Raw genomic sequence first — 27399 nt, forward strand, 5'->3', positions numbered from 1 at the left:
GAGGTAACGTCTCAGCCTCTTTTTTAGAAAACACATCACAAAAGGCATGATAGTAATTGGGCAATGATTCAGGAACTTCCACCATAGCTACGACAGGACAGGATGGTTTAGAGGGATTTTGCAGGCAATGTTTGAAACAGGTAGTTCCCCAGGAAATAAGTTCTCCTTTAGACCATGAGAAAACTGGATCATGAAGCTGCAACCAAGGTAACCCCAGAATCAATGGTATGTGGGGAGAAGAAATAACATCAAAATGAATAATTTCAGAATGAAGTATGCCCACAGTCAAAAGAAGAGGAATGGTAGAATGTTGTATGATACCAGTACCTAGAGGCTGTCCACTGACAGTAGTTACCTTAATTAACTGTTTCTTGGCTTGAAGAGGAATCCTGAGAGAGTCAGCAAAGTTTGAATCAATTAATACTGCAGCAGCTCCAGAATCGATGAGAGCTTGAGCTTGAAACTTGGTCTTTCCAAAAGAGATAGTTACAGGAACAAAAAGTTTAGAATTGAGGGAAGACATGGGATTCTGGCTTAACTCTGTCCCTCTATCAAAAGTTAAGCCTTGGCTTTTAATGGCTGGATAGGACAGTCCTTCAGTAAATGTCCTTTGGTACCACAATACAGACATAACCCAAGAGTACACCTTCTATGGCGTTCAGCTTCTGACAATTTAATAGCTCCTACTTCCATGGGTTCCACAGACTCAAAAGATTGGGAATTATTATTAGAAAGACTTGAGGTTCGAATAGGAGGACGAAAAGAAGATTTAACAAAGGATCTCCGATTCCTATCTCTCTCCTGAAGACGTTCAGAATGCCGGGCGTCAAGAGTAATACATAAATTGATAAGACCCTCCAATGAATCGGGGAGTTCCGAAATACAAGTTCATCCTTAAGGCGTTCGCAAAGTCCTATGCAAAAGGCTGCCCATAAGGCTCCATGGTTCCAATCAGTTTCTGCGGCTAAAGTCCTAAATTCAATAGCATATTGAGCTACCGAAAGGGATCCCTGTCTCAGATCCAACAATCCTGCCTCAGCAGCTGCAGACCTCCCAGGCTTGTCAAAAACAGAAGAAAAAATGGACACAAATAATTCCACATCCTGTAGTAACGGATCATTCTTCTCTAAAAGAGGGGACACCCAGGCTAGAGCCTTACCCTTCAAGAGAAAAATAATAAAGGTGATTTTGGAAGTAGAATTGGAAAAAAACTTGAGGATTGTTTCTGAAGTGTAAACGACACTGATTAAGGAATCCACGGCATTCTTCAGGATTACCGTCATATTTATCTGGAAGTGGGATTCGTGGTATATTCTGTCCAACAGTTTGAGGTGGATTAAAGACAGCATTGGTGCTAGTAGCAGTGGCAGCAGGAGTCACCGTCGCTTGAGAAGGAGCGGAGAGGTTATGTAGCAGAGCAGTAATCTGGTCAAGCTTGGAATCCAAAGATTGCAAATGAGCAGAATGATTTCCTAAAAGTTGCCCTTGTAGAGCCACAGCCCTGAATAACTCGTCAGGGTCCATATTATGGCCAGTTTGTACTGTCAGGTTAGGAAATGTCCAGAAGAAGACCCAAATGCTAGGGCGAACTTAAACAACACCCTTGCACTCTGAGTTTAATCCAGGACGTGACCCCACAACAACCTCCAAAAAACAAAGTACTCACGATATGGAGCAGGGTTAGCCTGTGCCAAAGTAATTCATGATATCAGCCAGATAGATTTCTGAATAAGGAACTGGTTTCAGGAGATAGCAACAGGTAAGCTGGTAGTTTGAAGGTTAACACAGATTAATCAGTACTTGTTGAGATTGGCAACAGGATATCAAGCAGTTTGAAGGTTTACACTGAATAATTGTATTTGCAGAGTTTGGAAACAGGTAAACATGCAGATTTAAGGTTTCACAGAAATAACAGTATTTGAATAGTTTGGCAGTACACAGAGTAGTCTGAATATGCAGGGTTTGCAGCAGGTAAACAGGAAGTTTGAAAGTTTCACAAAACAAACAGTACTTGCATTGTTTGGAGACAGAGGTTGAAGGTTAATCCAGCATAGTAAATCCTTGAAGAGATTGGCAACAGAAAAGCAGCAGTTAGAGAGATTCCTCAGTGAAATCCTATCAGAAGCCACAAAGTTAACAAACAAACTGGCACTGGAGAAACAGGAAGCCAAGAATAAAAAGCCTGGTTGTGACATCATCAGGAAGGGGTGGCTCAGACAACTGTCAATCAAGCACACAGAGAGGACTGCAGAGCTCCCCAGCAGCTGAGCGTGACAAATACCTTAATAGATGTACCGTTTATAACGGATTACAGTACCAGTCACAATAAACTTCGAACACTCTTGAACAAACACTGGCATTTAGTACAGAGAGACCCTTTCATTGGGGGATCACTCACAGAAAACCCCCGAATGTTTTTTTAAAAAACAAGGAATCTAAAAAATATACTTGAACCTAGTACTTTTAACCCCAAAAGAAGTGTAACTATAGATACAGACCTACGGGGGAACAAATTAAAGGGTTATTTCCCATGCATACACTGCAAAGCTTGTAAATATAGTTGCAAAACAAAAAATGTTAAGTCAACAGTAACCAATAAAGAATACAAAATAAGGGACCTCATAAAATTTTCAGATCAAAATGTAGTGTATCTTATTGAATGCCCGTGCAAGAAACAGTACTTAGGCGAGACCTCACGCATGCTGAGGGACCGTATCAGGGAACATCTTTTAAATATAGAACATGGGTTCGAAGGGCACTTGCTGTCAAAACATTCCAAAGAGATGCATGACCAAAACCCTAAAGGTTTAAAATACTGGGGGATTAGGAAAATCAAACGTGACTGGAGAGGTGGAGATTTAAACAAAAAACTGTTGAAAGTTGAAGCAGAACTAATTTTTTCTTTTAAAACTCTATATCCATTAGGACTTAATGCAGAGTTGGATTTAAACCCCTTTTTATAGTGTCATAACATGAATTAGGTAAGAAGGTATTCTGTAATTTTAGATTTGATATGTTTTTTATTTAACATTGAAATAGTTAATCATATTTTAAAAAAATAGTAAAGTTTTTAAAAAATTAGTAAAAAGTTTTCTTATTATAATATATTTTTAATATAAAAAACAAATAAAGAATTGTTTAGCAATTTAAATTAGTTTCTGTAAGATCTCCAGATGTAATTCTATAGCAGTCCTTTAGAAAGATTTTCCAAATATAAATAAAAAAAAAATAAAATAAAATTAAAACATATATTTTTAGCAATACCTAAGTTATAATGGAAAAATAAGTGTTCATTTTAACTCCCAATTTATGGTTAGGTTTGGTAAGAGTTTTAATAAAACGAAAATAGGGACAGTTTAGCATTTTAGTTATTGGTACTGTGCTACAATAATATAAATTACACCAAAGAGTTTCTAGCTCTGTAATGAAGATGCTCAGAAATATAATTTTAGATTTTTTTGTTTAAATATATACAAAAATATACTATCACTTTTTTATCTTGTTTTTTCTTTTTTCTTTTTTTCCTTTTTGTTTTAAAATTGTATGAGAGTTCTTTAAATCCTATGAATACTAATATGTATTTATAGAGTATATTAATTGATGGAAAGTCTGTTACACTATCAAATCTTATGAAGTTTGCTGCTAATAGACACAGCTATGTGAAACTACGGAAAACACAAAAAGCAAGTCAAGGTACAATACTGTGGCTTTAAATTTCTGGGTATAAAAAGACAAAGAGGAAGTACACAGGCTCATCTTGAAAAAAGCCTCCAGCTGAAACGCGTTGATGTGAAGTAGTCCTGTGTAGCTGGCCAGCTCTCTATGGACAAACTGTGAATTAACTACTTTGAACTTTTTACCCATTGAAATATATGTGATCCAAATTCCTAGCCTTACACTAGCCTGGGCATTAGTGTGGAGGTGAAAAGGAAGGAGACAGAGCGATAAGTGTGCATACAACACTGGAAAAGTTAATCTACACCAAAATCGGAATTACGGAGTGGGTTTGAAAGGATACCGGTAATCCGACTGCTTGATTGGCTATTGGGGCAGACACGTGACGAAAACACATCAGAGGATCATCAACGGCTGCCTGAACACCAACTGCATGCTGCAGGATAGCAGGTCGGAGAAAGCAGTCAGAGAGATGCACGCTTTCGGATTCTGGTGAGTAAACCCCTCTGGTCTTTAAGCTATTACAGCTCCAGTGAAAACACTTAGATGGTACCACTTGTACAATTTGAAGTGACTCATTTTAAACCTAAAAAACTAAATAACCTCAAAGCAAAAAATTTCTAAGTGAAATCGAACTGTAACACTTGCATTAAAGGAACTGTGGTGCTGACTACGGTCACTTTCTGGATACTGATATAAGAGCATTAACCAACAATTCTTAGCCGCATCTCCATCTATATACACATTTTCTTAAGATAATACCACTTTGCATATGCCATTCTATCTTTTTGTATCATTTGATTGTTTTTTATTTTCATTTTATAAGGTGCACCTTACCAAACTAATGAATTATATGTATATTATATTTTTACATGTACCCTATTAGACACGTAATACATTTGTTTTAAAATCTGTTTTATATATTTGCTAATCCTAAATGATTATAGTTAATTACTTAAAAGATATCCTAGTAAAGAACTGGTAGAGCCTTTGAGCGCACTCACACATCTGGTTTTTTAGTCCATACAGAGCTTGATAGAAAGGCCCCTGTGTCTGAGGGAGAGATCCAGGTTTTAGTGAGGGCTAATAGGTTAAGGGAGTGGTAAGTTTGTTGCAAACAGAACAAAAGTTCCATAGTGCACAAGTGGAGTGTGTGCCTTTGGGAGACATGGATATAGAAATGAGAATATGGGGTATATTTATTAAAGTGTTGACAGACATGATACGATGTAGTGTATCATGTCTGCCGCACATCGATAAATGCTGGCAGCATACACTGTCGGCATTTAACATTGCACCAGCAGTTCTTATGCAATGCCGCCCCCTGCAGATTCGGCCGCTAGCAGGGGGTGTCAATCAACCCGATTGTATTTGATTGGGTTGATTTCTGTCCACCACCTCAGAGCAGGCAAACAGGTTATGGAGCAGCGGTCTTGAAGGTCCTGAAGGCTCGTCTGAAACGTGAAGCATCAAGCTCCATATGGAGCTTGATAAATATGCCCCTATGTGTATACACCATTGTAGCTGACCTCAGATGTAGCTGTAATTATCAGGTGCTGAATTTATGAAGAGGTGGAGAATAGATGAGAATCCCAATTGGAGAGAATGGGTCTTTTGTGAAAATAGCACATCAAGATAAGTTTTTTCATCTGTATGCTTAAAATGTAGAAGAAAATTCTACTTGTGTTCTCTCAGCTCCTGTAACTGGGAAACCCAAACTGTCAAGGTTTTTTTCCCCTGCTTTGTTTGCCATGTGCTGCTGGCAGCCATTTTATTCACCTCTCTTGCTGACTTTGGTACATACTGTGTGATGCTGCTCATTTCCTGCATTTCCTTTTATGGCCAGACTGGTGTACATCATCCGTGTGAGACAGGATGCAGTCTCAGAATTGTGATGTCATCACTTATTATTTAAAGGGCATCTGTTCAGTATGCTTTGCCCTTGCGTTGTCTCAGACCTGTTTGTGAGAGCTCCTGTGTATTACCTGGCTGTCTGACGTCCCTCCTGGTTCCTGATCTCTGGCTTGTTCCTGACTCTGCTGTTCTCCTTGTTCCTGATTCCGGCTCGTCTAACTACTCGCTTTGGCTCCTGACTCGGCTCGTCTGACTATTCGCTTTGGCTCCTGACTTTGCTCGTCTGACTACCAGCTCTGGTTTTGATTCCTGGCTTGTTGTTTGACTTGTGGACTTTTTATTATTTTTTGTTATTAATAAAGGTGTGATTATTTTTTCACTTCTCGTCTCAGTCTGATTCTTGTCACCCTGACACAAATAAACCAGGATTTAGAACTTCAGCTCTGCTGAGTATTTATTAATTTGTCTTCTTTATTGTGCTCCCTATATATAGTTAATACTAATAACAATAAAAATAATTGTTGTAATATTATGAAGTCTAGAAAAGAGAAACACTGCCTTAGCCAACAACTAGAGAACAAGATATAAGTGTGGTGAAATATTCATATATTTCCAGAAAAAAAACATAAATTATGCTTAACTGATAATCTAATTTCCATCTGTGGGAGGAGAGTCCACTGCTTCATTCATTACTTGTGGGAATTAAGAACCTGGCCACCAGTAGGAGGCAAAGACACCTCAGCCAAAGGCTTAAATAGCTCCCCCACTCCCCTCATCCCCAGTCATTCTGCCAAGGGAACAAGGAACAGTAGGAGAATATCAGGGTATAAATGGTGACGAAGAATAATATTAAATTTAGGTTGGCCCACCGGAGAAACGGGCGGGAGAAGTGGACTCTTCTCCCACAGATGGAAATAAAATTATCAGGTAAGCATAATTTATGTTTTCCATCTTAATGGGAGGAGAGTACACCGCTTCATTCATTACTTGAGGGAACAAATACCCAAGCACTAGAGGACACTGAATGAAAAAAAACGGGAGGGTAAAAGGAGGCGGACCCTATACTGAGGGCACCACAGTCTGCAGAACCTTTCTCCAAAAAGCTGCTTCCGCCGAAGCAAAAACTTCAAATTTGCAAAATGTTGCAAGTATGTAAAGAGGACCAAGTAGCCGCCTTACAAAGCTGCTGCATAGAAGCCTCGTTCTTAAAGGGAAATTAAACCCACATTTTTTTCTTTCATGATTCAGATAGATAATACAATTTTAAACAACATTCCAATTTACTTCTATTATCTACGTTGCTTCATTCATTAGATATCCTTTTTTGAAGAAATAGCAATGCACATGGGTGAGCCAATCACATGAGGCATCTATGTGCCGCCACAAATCAGCAGCTTCTGAACCGATCTAGATATGTGTTTCATCAAAGGATAATAAGAGAATGAAGCAAATTAAATCATAGAAGTAAATTAGAAATGTTTTTAACATTGCATGCTCTTTCTAAATCATGAAAGAAAAAAAATTGAGTTTCATGTCCCTTTAAAGGCCCAAGAAGAGGCCACAGCTCTAGTTGAATGAGCCGTAATCCTCAGAGGAGGCTTATGTCCCTCTGTCTCAATTTGAAAAGATAAGGAAGTCGAAGAGGCCCTCTGACCCCCACGCTTCCTGTGACGAAAGACAAAGAATGACTGGGGAGGAGGGGAGTGGGGCAGGTATTTTTATTTTAGTGTTTGCGATGCGGGAGGGCCTCGGTTTAGGGGTTAATAGGTAGTTTATGAGTGTTAGTGTACTTTTTAACACTTTAGTTATGAGTTTTATGCTACAGCTTTGTAAAGTAAAACTCATAACTACTGACTTTAGAATGCATTACAAATCTTGTGAGATAGGCTGTATCGCTCACTTTTTGGCATAAAAAAAAAGCTTATAATACCGGCGCTATGGAAATCCCATTGAAAAAAGACTTTATGCAAATTGCGTAAGTTAATTTGCGGTATGGCCAAAAAAGTGTGCGGGACAGATGTACCTACAAGACTCGTAATAGCAGCGGTAGGGAAAAAGCAGTGTTATGAGCCTTAACGCTGCTTTTTTACTCATAACGCAAAACTCGTAATCTAGCCGTCTGTCTTTTATTGAGGTATTGAAAACAAAGCATACAAACATATTCAAGGCATAAGTACAATAGTACATCAGATAACGCAAAAAGATAAAGAATGTCAAAATCAAGAGAACCGAAAATGCTGTGAACCAATGAAACCTTTAATAATGAGACCCAAATACTCCTTACTTAGTAATGAGTCAAATTAGATTAAGAAACCCTACACGCATTATAAGGAGAGGAAATCAATGCGTGAGATTTCAGTTGCATGTGCATAGTATACATAACATTAAATAAAAGCTTACAGTTATATAGGCATAGATATAGAATAAGGTGAGAATTAGAATCAATATTAAACAACTGAAATTCCAGGAATAGTACAACCTTTTATAATAAAGATATATCCCCTCTTGAACAAAAACAATTGCAATATGAAGGAAAAAAGGTTTACCCTTAACCTGGATTGTGGGTACTCTTTGGCCACATTGCATACTTTCATATGCTTAAGGGGAATTATAGGGCCTAAAGTAAAATAGCAGGTCACAGGATATACTTTGAAATAGATATCCTAAATAATAAATGGCCAAGTGTGTTTGTCCGAAGCTGTCATGCGCAGTAGACAGCACAGCACGAGGACAAACACACCTGGCCTTTGAGAGTCGCTAAGTCTCTGCTCTGCAGTGCGAGCAGAAGTGTGCGTGACCAAGCGTGGCCGGGGGTATGGCCGAGTGCTAAAGGGTGCGTGGTCGAGCGTGAAGGGGCGGGGCCAGACGGGCCGTGAAAGGCTGTGCAGTTTGAGAGCTCAAAACATCTCAAAAGAGGGGAGAGAGGGGATAGGGAAAAGATAAGAAAGGTGAGAGAGAGATCAAGAGGGGAGAGAGAGATCAAGAGGGGAGATAAAAAGAGCACAAGAGAGGGAGCAAAAGAGAGGGGGAGAGACAGCAAAAGAGAGTGGAGGGAGAGCAAAAGAAAGGGGACAGAGAGATCAAAAGAAAGGGGGGGAAGAGAAAGAGAGGGGGAGGGGGGAGAGAGAGAGAGAGAGGGGGGAGGAGAGAGAGAGAGGTGGAGGAGAGAGAGAGGGTGGAGGAGAGAGAGGGGGGGGAGGAGGAGAGAGAGAGAGAGAGAGGGGAGAGAGAGGGGAGAGAGAGAGAGAGGGTAGGGAGAGACAGAGAGGGGGAGTGAGAGAGGGGGAGGGGGAGTGAGAGAGAGAGGGGAGGGAGAGAGAGAGAGGGGAGGGAGAGAGAGGGGAGGGGGAGAGAGAGAGGGGAGGGGGAGGGAGAGAGAGAGGGGAGGGGGAGGGAGAGAGAGGGGAGGGGGAGAGAGAGAGGGGAGGGAGAGAGAGAGGGGAGGGGGAGTGAGAGAGAAAGGGGAGGGGGAGGGAGTGAGAGAGAGGAGGGAGAGAGAGAGAGAGAGAGAGAGAGAGGGGAGAGAGAGGGGAGGGAGAGAGAGAGGGGGGGAGGGGGAGGGAGAGAGAGAGGGGGGGGAGAGAGAGAGGGGGGAGAGAGGGGAGAGAGAGGGGGAGAGAGAGAGAGAGAGAGAGAGGGGAGAGAGAGAGAGGGGGAGAGAGAGAGGGGGAGAGAGAGAGAGAGAGAGAGGGGAGAGATAGAGGGGAGAGAGAGAGAGATAGAGGGGAGAGAGAGGGGAAGAGAGAGGGGGAGAGAGAGAGAGGGGGAGAGGGGGAGAGGGGGAGAGAGACAGGGGAGAGAGAGAGCGCAAAAGAGAGGAGGGAGAGAGAGCGCAAAAGAGAGGGGTGAGAGAGAGCAAAAGAGAGAGGTGAGAGAGAGAGCACAAAAGAGAGGGGGAGAGAGAGCGCAAAAGAGAGGGGGAGAGAGAGAATGCAAAAGAGGGGGGGAGAGAGAGAGCGCAAAAGAGAGGGGGAGAGATAGAATGCAAAAGAGGGGGGGAGAGAGAGAGCGCAAAAGAGAGGGGGGAGAGAACCCCAAAGAAAGGGGGGAGAGAGAGCGCAAAAGAGAGGGGGGAGAGAACCCCAAAGAAAGGGGGGAGAGAGAGCGCAAAAGAGAGGGGGGAGAGAGAGAGCGCAAAAGAGAGGGGGGGAGAGAGAGCGCAAAAGAAAGGGGGGAGAGAGAGAGCGCAAAAGAGAGGGGGGAGAGAGAGAGCGCAAAAGAGAGGGGGAGAGAGAGAGCGCAAAAGAGAGGGGGGAGAGAGCGCAAAAGAGAGGGGGGAGAGAGAGAGCGCAATAGAGAGGGGGGAGAGAGAGAGCGCAAAAGAGAGGGGGGAGAGAGAGAGCTCAAAAGAGAGGGGAGAGGGAGTGCAAATGAGAGGGGGGGAGAGAGATCTCAAAAGAAAGGGGGAGAGAAAGCGCAAATGAGAGGTGGAGAGAGAGCAAAAGAGAGGGGCAGGGAGAGAGCGCAAGGGGTGGGACCGCTGTACCCTGGAAAAAATGGCCCCTGTGAACGGGCTTTAGGACTAGTACATTTATAAAAGGTAGCCAGCAACCTAACAGTCTAAAAAACAAGAGAGAGAGAGACTACTAATAAAACCTCTTACTGCAACACCTATAGAAACATAGATATTGACGGCAGATAAGAGCCATAGGCCCAGCAAGTCTGCCCGACCTTACCTAACAGTATAAACTTATCTAGTTCGTAGGATAGCCTTATGCTTGTCCCATGCATTTTTAAAGTCCCCCACAGTGTTTGTTGCTACTACCTCTTGAGGAAGTTTATTCCATAAATCAATCACTCTTTCTGTAAAGAAGTGCTTCCTCAAATTACTCCTGAATCTACTACCATTTAGCTTGAGCTCATGACCCCTTGTTCTTGAATTTTCCATTTTATGTAAAATACCCACAGCCTCAGTTTTACTAAACCCTTTAATGTACTTGAAAGTTGCTATCATATCACCTCTTTCCCTTCTCTCCTCTAAGCTATACATATTTAGGTCATTGAGCCTATCTTGGTAAGTTTTATTTTTTAGACCATGTACCATTTTGGTAGCCCTCCTTTGCACAGATTCAAGTTTGTTAATATCCTTCTGAAGATATGGCCTCCAGAACTGCACACAATACTCAAGATGAGGCCTAACTAATGATCTATAAAGTGGCATAAGAACCTTACTATTTCTGCTGCAAATACCTCTACCAATACATCCAAGCATTCTGCTAGCCTTACTCGCTGCATTACTACATTGTTTACTAAGTTTTAAATCATCTGAAATAATAATTCCCAAGTCCTGTTCCTCATCTGTAACAGTCAGTAAAGTGTCATTGAGTCTGTATTTAACATTTGGATTTTTCTTCCCTAAATGCATTATTTTACACTTTGCTGTGTTAAACTTTAGATCCCAGTCATTTGTCCAATCCTCCAATTGTTGTATATCACTTCTCATTTTGTCTACCCCCCCCTGGAACATCCACTCTGTTGCAAATTTTTGTATCATCTGCAGAGAGACATACTTTCCCCTGTAGCCCTTTGCTGATATCGCAGATAAATATGTTAAACAAAACAGGCCCCAGAACTGACCCCTGAGGAACACCACTAGTAACAGCCCCCTCTGCTGAATGAACTCCATTTACTAAGACACTTTGTTTTCTGTCCTTAAGCCAGCATTCCACCCAGTTCACAATTTTTGAATCTAGACCAAGGAGATATAGTTTGTGAATTAGTTTATTGTGTGGGACGGTGTCAAATGCTTTGCTGAAATCTAGATATGCTACATCATCTGCTCCACCCTTGTCTAATACTTTTGTTACATAATCAAAGAAGTCAATTATATTAGTCTGACATGATCTCCCTGAAGTAAAACCATGCTGATTTTGGTCCTCTAAATTGTTTGTCTTTATGTAAGTCATAATTCTTTCTTTTAAGAGACTTTCCATTAATTTCCCTACTACTGAAGTTAAACTAACTGGCCTGTAGTTGCCAGATTCTTCTCTACTGTCCTTTTTATGAAGAGGTATTACATTTGCTATTCTCCAATCATCTGGGACAGCTCCTGTTAATAGTGACTGATTAAACAGATCAGTTAATGGGACAGTTAGCACTGATCGAAGTTCTTTTAAAACCCTTGGATGAATATTATCAGGACCCACTGCCTTTTAAACATTTATTTTTGATAATGCTAACAAAACCTCATCCTCTGTAAAAAGATTACTGTTAAGCTTGTTTCTATTTTTCGTAGCATCCCTTAATGTAGACATTGTATCTTCACAATCTTTTGTGAAAACAGAACAGAAGTAATCATTGAGACAGTCTGCAATCTGCTTATCTCCTTCTATTATTCTACCATCAACTGATTTCAATTTTACTATTCCTACCTTATTTTTTCTTCTTTCACTGATATATCTAAAGAATGTTTTGTCCCCATGTTTTACTGACTGTGCTATCTTCTCTTCTGCATGAGCTTTAACCTTCCTAATTAACTGCTTAGTCTTTTTTTGTTGGAGTCTCCATATTTTCCTATCATCATCTGCTTGTGTGTGTCTGTAATTTTTATAAGCTATCTTTTTTGTCTTTACAGCAGGTGCTACTTCTTTGGAAAACCAAATTGGTTTCCGCTTTCTTTTACTTTTACAGACATGTCTAATACAGTGTGCGGTTGCATCTAAAATGGCACCTTTCACAAATTCCCACTGTTCTTGAACCCCTGTAATAAGAGTTTTCCCCTTTAAATAGTTTTTTAGGTATTCTCCCATTAATGAAAAATCTGCCGTCCTAAAGTCTAAAACTTTTGTTTTAGTCTGGGTGGACAGTTCCTGCACATGAATACTAAACCAAACAGATTGATGATCACTGGATCCTAAGTTCTCACCTACAGACACATCTGAAACTGTATCACTGTTTGTAAGTATTAGATCTAATATAGCTTCCTTATGAGTTGGTTCCTTGACTAATTGCTCAAGTGATTCCCCTAGCAGATATTCAAGAATATACCTGCTTCTAGCCGATCTAGCAGAAGGAATCTTCCAGTCTATATCTGGCAAATTAAAGTCCCCCAGTACTATAACCTTACCCTTCATGGTCATTTTGGTTATTTCTTCTAATAACAGATTGTCCAGTTTTTCATCCTGCAATGGAGGCCTATATACAACCCCTATTCTAAAAACATTTTTATCTCCAATTTCCAAAGTCACCCAAATACTTTCCACCTCATCATTTGTTCCTACAATTTCAGTAATCTTTATATTTTCATTTACATACAAAGCAACTCCTCCACCTTTCTTTCCTACTCTGTTCTTTTTAAATAACCTGTATCCAGGTATGACTATGTCCCAGTCATGCAAATCATTGTACCATGTTTCTGTTATAGCTACTAAATCCAAGTTGTCCCTAGTCATTATTGAAATGAGTTGAGGTAATTTATTTCCTAAGCTGCAAGCATTTGTGCTCATGGCACGAAGAATTTTTCTACTAGAATTTCTAGAATTGTTACTTGGACTAACAGTTTTGGAATGCTGTGGGGGGCAGGTGGATATATTAATGCTACCCCCCTTTATTAGTTTAAATGATTTCTAATAAAGTATTTGAACTCCTCTCCCAGATACTCTGTTCCTTTAGCATCCAAATGCAAGCCATCTCTCCTAAATAACCTAGTATCTTTCCAAACAGAGCTATAATGGCCAATAAAACCAAATCCTCGTTCCCTGCACCACTTATCTAACCAAGAATTAAATGTTGTTATCCGCTCCATCTTTCCTGCTTCCTGGCCATACACAGGTAAAATAGCAGAAAATGATAGAGTTGATGCCACAGTCTCTAAATGATTACCTAGGTCACAAAACTCTTTCTGAACAGCAACATGATTACTAGCCAGATCATTTGTTCCTAAATGAACAATCACATCTAACTCACTTCCCTTTCCTGCTGCCTTAACAATTCTCAAAATACGATTTTTATCCCTGTGAGCAGTAGCTCCTGGAAGACATCTAACCTCCCTTGCTTCTCCTTTACTTTCACCTAAATACACATTCCTCAAAATAGAGTAACCCACTAACAGTCTTTTTCTCAAAAACACATCTGCAGTTCTTTCCTGTGTTATGTTACCTGGAGAATCAGGTACCAATAGATTTAAATTACCCGTTACAGCTTCAGAGGGCTCAATGTTGGACAAGCAGATTTACGTGGGTATTACTAGGAGGCCAAGTCTTCTAATGTGGACTTGGCCTCCTAGTAATACCCACGTAAATCTGCTTGTCCAACATTGATAATTAAAGATTTAAAAATTTTTTTTTATTATCAAGCTAGATAACCAGAATTATTCTCTACAACAGCCTCCCCCAAGTTGCTGTATCAAAATTGGCTGGTGTACGGTCTACCTCCTAACTTCTAGGGTCCTCTTTGCCACTAGCAGCATTATAATGGTGTTAAAGAGAAAGTAAAAAAAAGGTGACCTTAAAATGCTACCTTTAAATAAGCTTGATTACTCTTAGCACAGATATCATGTATTACAAGTCAATAAACTTCCTCCATAATTGACCTATTGCAACTTTTTATTGAACCAAGTCCCAGTAAACCTAATATAAACAAATGTAAATATATAGAACCATAATCAACAGTAGACAATAAATATTATCTAGAGAAGTTTCATGCTCTTATAAAACTACCCCCTATAAAGGTATATAAGTACATATGTACAGTGCCACAGTTCTGATCAAGTATATGTTGCAGAGATCACTCTAAAGGCAACCTAGATAGAGGGAACTAAATAACATCTAGCAATCCTTTGGTCAAATCAATTAGGGATTGCATCTAATGTTATATTGGCCTGTATTAACCTCTTCATGTAGAATGCCACAAAATTCTCAGTAGGAAGTGTCTAAGAATAAATGAACAATCATTGCAAGGGGATTTCCCAGATCATGCAATATTTCGTTTGGTTCTCTTAACTTCCTCTGGGTTACCACAAGTTTATCTGCAGTAGACTTATCTACTAACTCCTCTGTAATCAGCTGCCTCACTACGGGGTCTCTCGCCATCTCAGCCTTTCAAATTAATTGGCCCAATGTCCTCTTTAAAGATTATCACTTAACATCTGAAATAGCTAATCCAGAAATCTGCATGTCCATGTCAAAATACTGCTCTTGGTAGAAGGCCTTTTTTATCTCACTTCTTCCCCGTTCTGTAGATGCTCACAATGTACAGGCATACATCTAGTCTTTGCTATGAGCTCACGCAAAATGACTGCTGTGAAAAAGATCTATTACACCAGGTTTGCACAAGACATGCTTGAGCATTACATACACATGTGGTATGAGTTTAATTCATTGGACACTTGCTAATAAGACCAACTTTCAATCACATCAATCCATTCAAAATGTCAAAGATCGCAGAATTTGTTAGGCATTAAATCATATTTTTGCATCGGCAAGGCCACTATCAAAAGGGAAATCAGCAAACAAACTAGATACTCAAATAGATACTATATGGTATTCAAGCTGTTATAAAGAAGTTTGAAGAATCAGGAGAGGTCAAGGACTAACAAAAGGACTGGAAGGCCAATAAAACTTTTAAAATCTGTTGAGAAGTCTCTCAGAGTTTCTTTTTTGAGAGACCGGAAGAAGTCAAGCAAGGACCTGGCTCAGCATTTGGCAGCTTCATCAGGATGCCAAGTTGACCCTTCTACATTACAGTCCAAAGAAGCCTGATCAGGAATGGTCTTGTGGAAGGGTAGCAACTAGTGATGTCGCGAACCTTAAAATTTTGGTTTGCGAACTGCGGACTCGAACTTCCGCTACTGTTCGCGAACCGGCGTAACTAGGTTGTGTTAAGCAGTACTATTCTTAGCAGGAAGAAAGATACGGCGTACGGCTGCACTGATCCGGAACCGGAACTGCAGGTGGACCACAGGGTCATCCAATGGTGGAACAGCTACTCCGGAGTACCGTAGCCAGGGAGATCAAGCCCAAGGTAAGTAATGCGGGAAAAAGAGGCAGGCACTACTCAGGGGTTAAAAAACAAGCAGTAATTTATTGATAGATATAAGCCATACAAAAAAGAAAATAGGCTTAAAAATAACACCAACAACAAACAGGCAGATAGATAGACACAGAGGGACAGACGGTCTGACGCGTTTCGCGCCCCCTAGTGGCACTTAATCATAGGCTGATTTGATGAAGACAAGACAACCCTTATATACACAAGGGAATTAACCCCATCCTCACCAACATAAATTGAAAATAAAACTTATGTGATCTCTAATGCATTTGAAACTGTGACATTTGAATAAATGAGGAAAAATAGATTGTACCACCTTACAATACTGTCATAGATCTAGAACTAATGTAAGTACTTAAACAATATATAGATTGGAATATTAGTAATGAAAATGGCCATTTGTTGATAGATAGTGACCTTAAAGAAATAACCTTAATTTATAATGACTAAAATATTCCAAACAACTTACAGATTGATATGGGGACAAAAGAAAGATTAAAGAATAAATTAATCTTCAAATTTGTTGTAAAAATAATCAGTATAATGCATAGCTTAGAAGGAAATTATCAGTCAATACATGTGTATAGGTGAAGTATATCTAGGTGTCAATAAAGAAATTGATGTCACATTCCTTATTCATACCATATGATATTCTAGTATGTAATTTTAGAATCCAGTAAAGTTCTTTTCTATCAAGAATTTTACTTTTATTCCCACCTCTTGGGGGGGAGTATGACTATCAATAACTTGTATTGACATATCTGCAATATGACTGAAATGTTGGTAGTTAAAATGATTTGCTACAGCAGAATCTACAAAGTAAATTTTTACATCTCTGATGTGCTCACTATCGCCTAGATTTAGAGTTGGGCGGTAGCCGTGAAAACCAGCGTTAGAGGCTCCTAACGCTGGTTTTTACCGCCCTCTGGTATTTGGAGTCAGTCAGGAAAGGGTCTAATGCTCACTTTCCAGCCGCGACTTTTCCATACCGCAGATCCCCCTACGCCATTTGCGTATCCTATCTTTTCGATGGGATCTTTCTAACGCTGGTATTTAGAGTCTTGGCTGAAGTGAGCGTTAGAAATCTAACGACAAAACTCCAGCCGCAGAAAAAAGTCAGTAGTTAAGAGCTTTCTGGGCTAACGCTGGTTTATAAAGCTCTTAACTACTGTGCTCTAAAGTACACTAACACCCATAAACTACGTTTTTACCCCTAAACAGAGGTCCCCCCACATCGCCACCACTCGATTAAATTTTTTTAACCCCTAATCTGCCGACCGCCACCTATGTTATACTTATGTACCCCTAATCTGCTGCCCCTAACACCGCCGACCCCTATATTATATTTATTAACCCCTAATCTGCCCCCCCCAACATCGCCTCCACCTACCTACACTTATTAACCCCTAATCTGCCGAGCGGACCGCAACGCTACTATAATAAAGTTATTAACCCCTAATCCGCCTCACTCCCACCTCAATAACCCTATAATAAATAGTGTTAACCCCTAATCTGCCCTCGCTAACATCGCCGACACCTAACTTCAAACATTAACCCCTAATCTGCCGACTGGAGCTCACCGCTATTCTAATAAATTATTTAACCCCTAAAGCTAAGTCTAACCCTAACACTAACACCCCCCCTAAGTTAAATATAATTTAAATCTAACGAAATAAAACAGAATTTATGTTTACCTGATAAATTACTTTCTCCAACGGTGTGTGTCCGGTCCACGGCGTCATCCTTACTTGTGGGATATTCTCTTCCCCAACAGGAAATGGCAAAGAGCCCAGCAAAGCTGGTCACATGATCCCTCCTAGGCTCCGCCTTCCCCAGTCATTCGACCAACGTAAAGGAGGAATATTTGCATAGGAGAAATCATATGATACCGTGGTGACTGTAGTTAAAGAAAATAAATTATCAGACCTGATTAAAAAACCAGGGCGGGGCCGTGGACCGGACACACCCGTTGTGAAAGTAATTTATAAGGTAAACATAAATTCTGTTTTCTCCAACATAGGTGTGTCCGGTCCACGGCGTCATCCTTACTTGTGGGAACCAATACCAAAGCTTTAGGACACGGATGAAGGGAGGGAGCAAATCAGGTCACCTAGATGGAAGGCACCACGGCTTGCAAAACCTTTCTCCCCAAAAATAGCCTCAGAAGAAGCAAAAGTATCAAATTTGTAAAATTTAGTAAAAGTGTGCAGTGAAGACCAAGTCGCTGCCTTACATATCTGATCAACAGAAGCCTCGTTCTTGAAGGCCCATGTGGAAGCCACAGCCCTAGCGGAATGAGCTGTGATTCTTTCAGGAGGCTGCCGTCCGGCAGTCTCGTAAGCCAATCTGATGATGCTTTTAATCCAAAAAGAGAGAGAGGTAGAAGTTGCTTTTTGACCTCTCCTTTTACCAGAATAAACAACAAACAAAGAAGATGTTTGTCTAAAATCCTTTGTAGCATCTAAATAGAATTTTAGAGCACGAACTACGTCCAAATTGTGCAACAAACGTTCCTTCTTTGAAACTGGATTCGGACACAAAGAAGGCACGACTATCTCCTGGTTAATGTTTTTGTTAGAAACAACTTTCGGAAGAAAACCAGGTTTAGTACGTAAAACCACCTTAATCTGCATGGAACACCAGATAAGGAGGAGAACACTGCAGAGCAGATAATTCTGAAAACTCTTCTAGCAGAAGAAATTGCAACCAAAAACAAAACTTTCCAAGATAATAATTTAATATCAACGGAATGTAAGGGTTCAAACGGAACCCCCTGAAGAACTGAAAGAACTAAATTGAGACTCCAAGGAGGAGTCAAAGGTTTGTAAACAGGCTTGATTCTAACCAGAGCCTGAACAAAGGCTTGAACATCTGGCACAGCTGCCAGCTTTTTGTGAAGTAACACAGACAAGGCAGAAATCTGTCCCTTCAAAGAACTTGCAGATAATCCTTTCTCCAAACCTTCTTGAAGAAAGGATAGAATCTTAGGAATTTTTACCTTGTCCCAAGGGAATCCTTTAGATTCACACCAACAGATATATTTTTTCCATATTTTGTGGTAGATTTTTCTAGTTACAGGCTTTCTGGCCTGAACAAGAGTATCAATGACAGAATCTGAGAACCCTCGCTTTGATAAGATCAAGCGTTCAATCTCCAAGCAGTCAGTTGGAGTGAGACCAGATTCGGATGTTCGAACGGACCTTGAACAAGAAGGTCTCGTCTCAAAGGTAGCTTCCATGGTGGAGCCGATGACATATTCACCAGGTCTGCATACCAAGTCCTGCGTGGCCACGCAGGAGCTATCAAGATCACCGATGCCCTCTCCTGATTGATCCTGGCTACCAGCCTGGGGATGAGAGGAAACGGCGGGAATACATAAGCTAGTTTGAAGGTCCAAGGTGCTACTAGTGCATCTACTAGAGTCACCTTGGGATCCCTGGATCTGGACCCGTAGCAAGGAAACCTTGAAGTTCTGACGAGAGGCCATCAGATCCATGTCTGGAATGCCCACAATTGAGTAATTTGGGCAAAGATTTCCGGATGGAGTTCCCACTCCCCCGGATGAAATGTCTGACGACTCAGAAAAATCTGCTTCCCAATTTTCCACTCCTGGGATGTGGATTGCAGACAAGTGGCAGGAGTGAGTCTCCGCCCATTGAATGATTTTTGGTCACTTCTTCCATCGCCAGGGAACTCCTTGTTCCCCCCTGATGGTTGATGTACGCAACAGTCGTCATGTTGTCTGATTGAAACCGTATGAACTTGGCCTTTGCTAGCTGAGGCCAAGCCTTGAGAGCATTGAATATCGCTCTCAGTTCCAGAATATTTATCGGGAGAAGAGATTCTTCCCCGAGACCAAAGACCCTGAGCTTTCAGGGGTCCCCAGACCGCGCCCCAGCCCACCAGACTGGCGTCGGTCGTGACAATGACCCACTCTGGTCTGCGGAAGCTCATCCCCTGTGACAGGTTGTCCAGGGACAGCCACCAACGGAGTGAATCTCTGGTCCTCTGATCTACTTGTATCGTCGGAGACAAGTCTGTATAGTCCCCATTCCACTGACTGAGCATGCACAGTTGTAATGGTCTTAGATAAATTCGCGCAAAAGGAACTATGTCCATTGCCGCTACCATCAAACCTATTACTTCCATGCACTGCGCTATGGAAGGAAGAGGAACAGAATGAAGTATTTGACAAGAGTTTAGAAGTTTTGATTTTCTGGCCTCTGTCAGAAAAATCCTCATTTCTAAGGAGTCTATTATTGTTCCCAAGAAGGGAACCCTTGTTGACGGAGATAGAGAACTTTTTTCTACGTTCACTTTCCACCCGTGAGATCTGAGAAAGGCCAGGACAATGTCCGTGTGAGCCTTTGCTTGTGGAAGGGACGACGCTTGAATCAGAATGTCGTCCAAGTAAGGTACTACTGCAATGCCCCTTGGTCTTAGCACCGCTAGAAGGGACCCTAGTACCTTTGTGAAAATTCTTGGAGCAGTGGCTAATCCGAACGGAAGTGCCACAAACTGGTAATGCTTGTCCAGGAATGCGAACCTTAGGAACCGATGATGTTCCTTGTGGATAGGAATATGTAGATACGCATCCTTTAAATCCACCGTGGTCATGAATTGACCTTCCTGGATGGAAGGAAGAATTGTTCGAATGGTTTCCATTTTGAACGATGGAACCTTGAGAAACTTGTTTAGGATCTTGAGATCTAAGATTGGTCTGAATGTTCCCTCTTTTTTGGGAACTACGAACAGATTGGAGTAGAACCCCATCCCTTGTTCTCCTAATGGAACAGGATGAATCACTCCCATTTTTAACAGGTCTTCTACACAATGTAAGAATGCCTGTTTTTTTATGTGGTCTGAAGACAATTGAGACCTGTGGAACCTCCCCCTTGGGGGAAGCCCCTTGAATTCCAGAAGATAACCTTGGGAGACTATTTCTAGTGCCCAAGGATCCAGAACATCTCTTGCCCAAGCCTGAGCGAAGAGAGAGAGTCTGCCCCCCACCAGATCCGGTTCCGGATCGGGGGCCAACATCTCATGCTGTCTTGGTAGCAGTGGCAGGTTTCTTGGCCTGCTTTCCTTTGTTCCCAGCCTTGCATTGGCCTCCAGGCTGGCTTGGCTTGAGAAGTATTACCCTCTTGCTTAGAGGACGTAGCACTTGGGGCTGGTCCGTTTCTGCGAAAGGGACGAAAATTAGGTTTATTTTTGGCCTTGAAAGACCTATCCTGAGGAAGGGCGTGGCCCTTGCCCCCAGTGATATCAGAGATAATCTCTTTCAAGTCAGGGCCAAAACAGCGTTTTCCCCCTTGAAAGGAATGTTAAGCAATTTGTTCTTGGAAGAAGCATCCGCTGACCAAGATTTTAGCCAAAGCGCTCTGCGCGCCACAATAGCAAAACCAGAATTTTTCTCCGCTAACCTAGCCAATTGCAAAGTGGCGTCTAGGGTGAAAGAATTAGCCAATTTGAGAGCATGAATTCTGTCCATAATCTCCTCATAAGAAGAAGAATTATTATTGAGCGCCTTTTCTAGTTCATCAAACCAGAAACACGCTGCTGTAGTGACAGGAACAATGCATGAAATTGGTTGTAGAAGGTAACCTTGCTGAACAAACATCTTTTTAAGCAAACCCTCTAATTTTTTATCCATAGGATCTTTGAAAGCACAACTATCTTCTATGGGTATAGTGGTGCGTTTGTTTAGAGTAGAAACCGCCCCCCTCGACCTTGGGGACTGTCTGCCATAAGTCCTTTCTGGGGTCGACCATAGGAAACAATTTTTTAAATATGGGGGGAGGGACGAAAGGTATACCGGGCCTTTCCCATTCTTTATATTACAATGTCCGCCACCCGCTTGGGTATAGGAAAAGCTTCGGGGGGTCCCGGGACCTCTAGGAACTTGTCCATTTTACATAATTTCTCTGGAATGACCAAATTCTCACAATCATCCAGAGTAGATAACACCTCCTTAAGCAGAGCGCGGAGATGTTCCAATTTAAATTTAAATGTAATCACATCAGGTTCAGCTTGTTGAGAAATTTTCCCTGAATCTGAAATTTCTCCCATCAGACAAAACCTCCCTGGCCCCCTCAGACTGGTGTAGGGGCACCTTCAGAACCAATATCATCAGCATCCTCATGCTCTTCAGTATTTTCTAAAACAGAGCAGTCGCGCTTTCGCTGATAAGTGGGCATTTTGGCTAAAATGTTTTTGATAGAATTATCCATTACAGCCGTTAATTGTTGCATAGTAAGGAGTATTGGCGCACTAGATGTACTAGGGGCCTCCTGTGTGGGCAAGACTGGTGTAGACGAAGGAGGGGATGATGCAGTACCATGCTTACTCCCCTCACTTGAGGAATCATCTTGGGCATCATTTTCTCTAAATTTTGTGTCACATAAATCACATCTATTTAAATGAGAAGGAACCTTGGCTTCCCCACATACAGAACACAGTCTATCTGGTAGTTCAGACATGTTAAACAGGCATAAACTTGATAACAAAGTACAAAAAACGTTTTAAAATAAAACCGTTACTGTCACTTTAAATTTTAAACTGAACACACTTTATTACTGCAAATGTGAAAAAGTATGAAGGAATTGTTCAAAATTCACCAAAATTTCACCACAGTGTCTTAAAGCCTTAAGAGTATTGCACACCAAATTTGGAAACTTTAACCCTTAAAATAACGGAACCGGAGCCGTTTTTATATTTAACCCCTTTACAGTCCCTGGTATCTGCTTTGCTGAGACCCAACCAAGCCCAAAGGGGAATACGATACCAAATGACGCCTTCAGAAAGTCTTTTCTATGTATCAGAGCTCCTCACACATGCATCTGCATGTCATGCTTCCCAAAAACAAGTGCGCAATAGAGGCGCGAAAATGAGACTCTGCCTATGATTAGGAAAGCCCCTAGAGAATAAGGTGTCCAATACAGTGCCTGCCGGTTATTTTACATAGTTCCCAAGATTAAAATAATTCCTCAAGGCTATGGGGTATAAAATATGCTTATATATAAATCGTTTTAGCCCAGAAAATGTCTACAGTCTTAAAAGCCCTTGTGAAGCCCTTTTTTTCTTTATGTAATAAAAATGGCTTACCGGATCCCATAGGGAAAATGACAGCTTCCAGCATTACATCGTCTTGTTAGAAATGTGTCATACCTCAAGCAGCAAAAGTCTGCTCACTGTTTCCCCCAACTGAAGTTAATTCCTCTCAACAGTCCTGTGTGGAAACAGCCATCGATTTTAGTAACGGTTGCTAAAATCATTTTCCTCTTACAAACAGAAATCTTCATCTCTTTTCTGTTTCAGAGTAAATAGTACAATACCAGCACTATTTTAAAATAACAAACTCTTGATTGAATAATAAAAACTACAGTTAAACACCAAAAAACTCTAAGCCATCTCCGTGGAGATGTTGCCTGTACAACGGCAAAGAGAATGACTGGGGAAGGCGGAGCCTAGGAGGGATCATGTGACCAGCTTTGCTGGGCTCTTTGCCATTTCCTGTTGGGGAAGGAGAATATCCCACAAGTAAGGATGACGCCGTGGACCGGACACACCTATGTTGGAGAAATTAACTCTTATTATATAAATTATTCCTATTTAAAGCTAAATACTTACCTGTAAAATAAACCCTAATATAGCTACAATATAATAATAATAATATTGTAGCTATTTTAGGATTAATATTTATTTACAGGCAACTTTGTATTATTTTTAATCAGGTACAATAGCTATTAAATAGTTAATAACTATTTAATAGCTAAAATAGTTAAAATAATTACAAAATTACCTGTAAAATAAATCCTAACCTAAGTTACAATTAAACCTAACACTACACTATGCAATAAATTAATAAATACAATATCTTACAAATAAATAATACAATGAAATATACTAACTAAAGTACAAAAAATAAAAAAGAAGTAAGTTACAAAAAATAAAAAAATATTTACAAACATTAGAAAAATATTACAACAATTTTTAAACTAATTACACCTACTCTAAGCCCCCTAATAAATAACAAAGACCCCCAAAATAAAAAAATGCCCTACCCCTATTATAAATTAAAAAAGTTCAAAGCTCTTTTACCTTACCAGCCCTGAACAGGGCCCTTTGGCGGGCAATGCCCCAAAGAATTCAGCTCTTTTGCCTGTAAAAAAAACACATACAATACCCCCGCCCCAACATTACAACCCAACACCCACATACCCCCTAATCTAACCCAAACCCCCTTAAATAAACCTAACACTAAGCCCCTGAAGATCTTCCTACCTTATCCTTCACCATACCAGGTTCACCGATCCGTCCTCGAAGTGTTGATCCAAGCCCAGGCGGGGGGGCTGAAGAGTGACATCCATCCTCGGGCTGAAGTCTGGATCCAAGCGGCGGCTGAAGAAATCCGATCATCGGGCTGAGTCGGAAGTCCATCATCAGGATGAAGTCTTCTATCTATTGAAGCTATATTAGGGTTTATTTTAACAGGTAAGTATTTAGCTTTAAATTGGAATAATTTATTTAATAAGAGTTAATTTTATTTCGTTAGATTTAAATTATATTTAACTTAGGGGGGTGTTATGTGTAGGGGTTAGACTTAGCTTTAGGGGTTAATCCATTTATTACAGTAGCGGCGAGATTCGGTCGGCAAATTAGGGGTTAATAATTGAAATTAGGTGTTGGCGATGTTAGGGAGGACAGATTAGGGGTTAATAATATTTATTATAGGGGTTATTGAGGCGGGGGAGTGAGGCGGATTAGGGGTTAATAACTTTATTATAGTAGCGGTGCGGTCCGCTCGCAGATTAGGGATTAATACGTGTAGGCAGGTGGAGGGCGACGTTGAGGGGGCAGATTAGGGGTTAATAAATATAATATAGGGGTCGGCGGTGTAGGCGCAGCAGATTAGGGGTACATAGCTATAATGTAGGTGGCAGTGGTTGTACGGAGCGGCAGATTAGGGGTTAATAATAATATGCAGAGGTCAGCGATAGCGGGGGGCGGCAGATTAGGGGTTAATAAGTGTAAGGTTAGGGGTGTTTAGACTCGGGGTTCATGTTAGGGTGTTAGGTGCAGGACTTAGGAGGTGTTTCCGCATAGCAAACAATGGGGGCTGCGTTAGGAGCTGAACGCTGCTTTTTTGCAGGGTGTTAGATTTTCTTTCAGCTCAAACAGCCCCATTGTTTTCTATGGGGGAATCGTGCACGAAGCACATTTTTGAAGCTGGCCGCGCCGTAAGCACCGCTGGTATCGAGATTTGATGTTGCGGTAAATATGCTATACGCACCTTTTTGTGAGCCTAACGCAGCCCTTCTGTGAACTCTAGATACCAGCGGTATTTAAAAGGTGTGGCCAGAAAAAAGGCAACGCGTAGCTAACGCACCCCTTTGGCCGCAAAACTCTAAATCTAGGCGTTAGTCTTGTTCTTGCCTCACGTGACGTTTTCCCTACGTATTGGCTATTACACAGGTTGCAGGTAAGGTAAGTAGACCACGTAGGAGGTTCTACAATTAGCGTAGAAATCTATTTGTTAAGTTTATTATCATAAGATGAAGTAAAACTATTTCCAACTATTAGATTTGTACAAGTGGTACATTGCCTACCACCGCATTTAAAATTAACCTTTCTTTGAAAGCCAACAAGTGGGGTTTTGGTGTTTTTTTTGTTGTGACCATACTGGGAGATAGAGATCTGGCTAGAGTTTTAGGCTTTTCTTGAGACAAATCTGCAGTTGTCAGAGGTTTTAAAATTGGAATCGCCCATTAATAAATGAAGATGTTTTTTAAGAATACTGACTATACTCGTATATTGTGATTGATTCTCGTAGAGAATACCACAGAATCCCCTGATACTTGTCTTTCAGAATCATGTTTCTTTTTTAGCCTATAGTTATTAGTTTTAACATGCTGTCTACATTTTTCCAGGTCATTAGGATTGTATCCTCTGTTAATGAGTCTATTTTTTAACTCTAAGGATTGTTCATCATAAATGTTATCAGACTTGGTATTCCTACGTAGCTTGATAAATTGGGCTCTTTGGAATGGCTCTAATTAAATGACTGGATGCTGGAGGCAGCATGTAGAATTGTATTTCCGAGCAGTACTCTTTCTGTAAGTTTTTGTCATGATTATGGTCCCCAGTGCTGTACACGCGTAAGATCCAAAAAGTTAATCTCCTTTGTTATCATTTCACCTGTGAACTTTAGGCCCGATTCATTAGTACTGAAATATAGTAGCATATTGTTTAAGAGATTTGGATCCTTGTTGCTGCACACCACTAGGAGCAGGTCATCTATATATCTGACGAAGAGCTCTATCCGCTCAGACCAGGGGTTAATGGGGGAGTAAACATACATTAGCTCCCACCATGCAACAAAAATATTGGCAAAAGCAGGGGCAAATTTTGCCCCCATAGCCGTCCCCCTCGTCTGCAGATAGAACTCTCCGTCAAAAGAAAAAAAGTTATGTGTCAATAAGAATCTCAGAGCATCACCCACATACAGTCTAACTGTATTATTTAACTTACCCTGCCTTTCCAGGAAAAAATCAACTGCCTTAATACCAATATGCTGGGGTATGCAGGTGTAAAGGGACATAATGTCAGCAGTTATCCAACAGAAATCCTCCCTCCACCTGATAGTATCCAAGGTGGCTAGGAGATGGGAAGTATCCTTTATGTAGCTTAATTGTGCCATAGCAATAGGCTGAAGGATACTATACATCCATTCTCCAAGAGACCCAATCCCAGCCACAATTGGCCTACCAGATGGACAGGTGGCACTCTTATGGATCTTAGGTACATGATGGAATAATGGGGGTGATAGGGTGATCTGGTATCAGAGATTCCAATCTTTAGCAGAAAAAACACCAGAGGATGGACATCCCTATTAATCTAGATAGTTCTTTTTTGAACATAGAGGTGGGTTTCCAGGAAGTTTGCGATAGACGGTAGAGTCTGACAGTTGCCTTGTTGGCCTCTTGTAGGGTAAAACACCTTGTCCATCACCACTATGCTGGCCAACCTTATCTGAATTCCTAATAACAATATCTTTATATTCCCTTAGGTGCTTAAGGGCTAAGCGTTCCGCTTGATTCAGATTAGGGGGTGGCAGAATTCCCAAAGTACATGGTTTCAACATCTTGTTCAAGTTTAAATATGTCCTCTTGTGACTGCTTTTTGATATGCAATTTACTTTTGGGCCCCTGAAATTAACAGGGTAAAAAGATGAACTGTTCTTTTTTTGGGTGTTTCAATGCAATTGAGGGATACATCACTATTGTGATTTACATCAGGGTTATAGAGATCCTCGAGGTGTGGCAACTGCACATTGCATCTTGAAAAGGTAGATGTACAGTGCATGCAGCATATGCGTTATCAGACTCTTGGGTCTCTGCCTCTTCAGATTCATTTCACCCCTCTATCAGTTAATGCAAAGAAGCGATTCAAAGCTAGTTTGGCGGACGAATTTATTAATGTCCAATAGGGTATTGAAACTAGAAAACTTGTTGGTAGGGGCAAAACCTAAACCTTTGAGAGAATGGCATGTTCCTCCTTAGATTGACTATATTGAGATATATTAACAATTCTAATATCATTGGAGGATGCATGCTCTATTTCATTTATTAATGTCCCTTTTTCTGTTTCTTGTTTCGTTTTCCCCCTTCCCTTTCTCCATCTTCTGCGTCTTCTTTTCCTTTTTCTTTTATGCTCCTTGTCTGTGGGCGCACTTCCAGGTTCACTGCCTCCTTCAGGGGCTTCTGTAAAAAAACACATGAGGGTGGAGAAGAGGAGGGAGAAGAAGAGAGTGAAGAGGAGCATAGAGATGAAACAGAAGAGAATGAACTGGCGGTGGTATTGGCTTCAGAGTCAGAGGATTCA

The sequence above is a fragment of the Bombina bombina genome, chromosome 5 (assembly GCF_027579735.1).
Source record: "Bombina bombina isolate aBomBom1 chromosome 5, aBomBom1.pri, whole genome shotgun sequence".
NCBI lineage: Eukaryota > Metazoa > Chordata > Amphibia > Anura > Bombinatoridae > Bombina > Bombina bombina.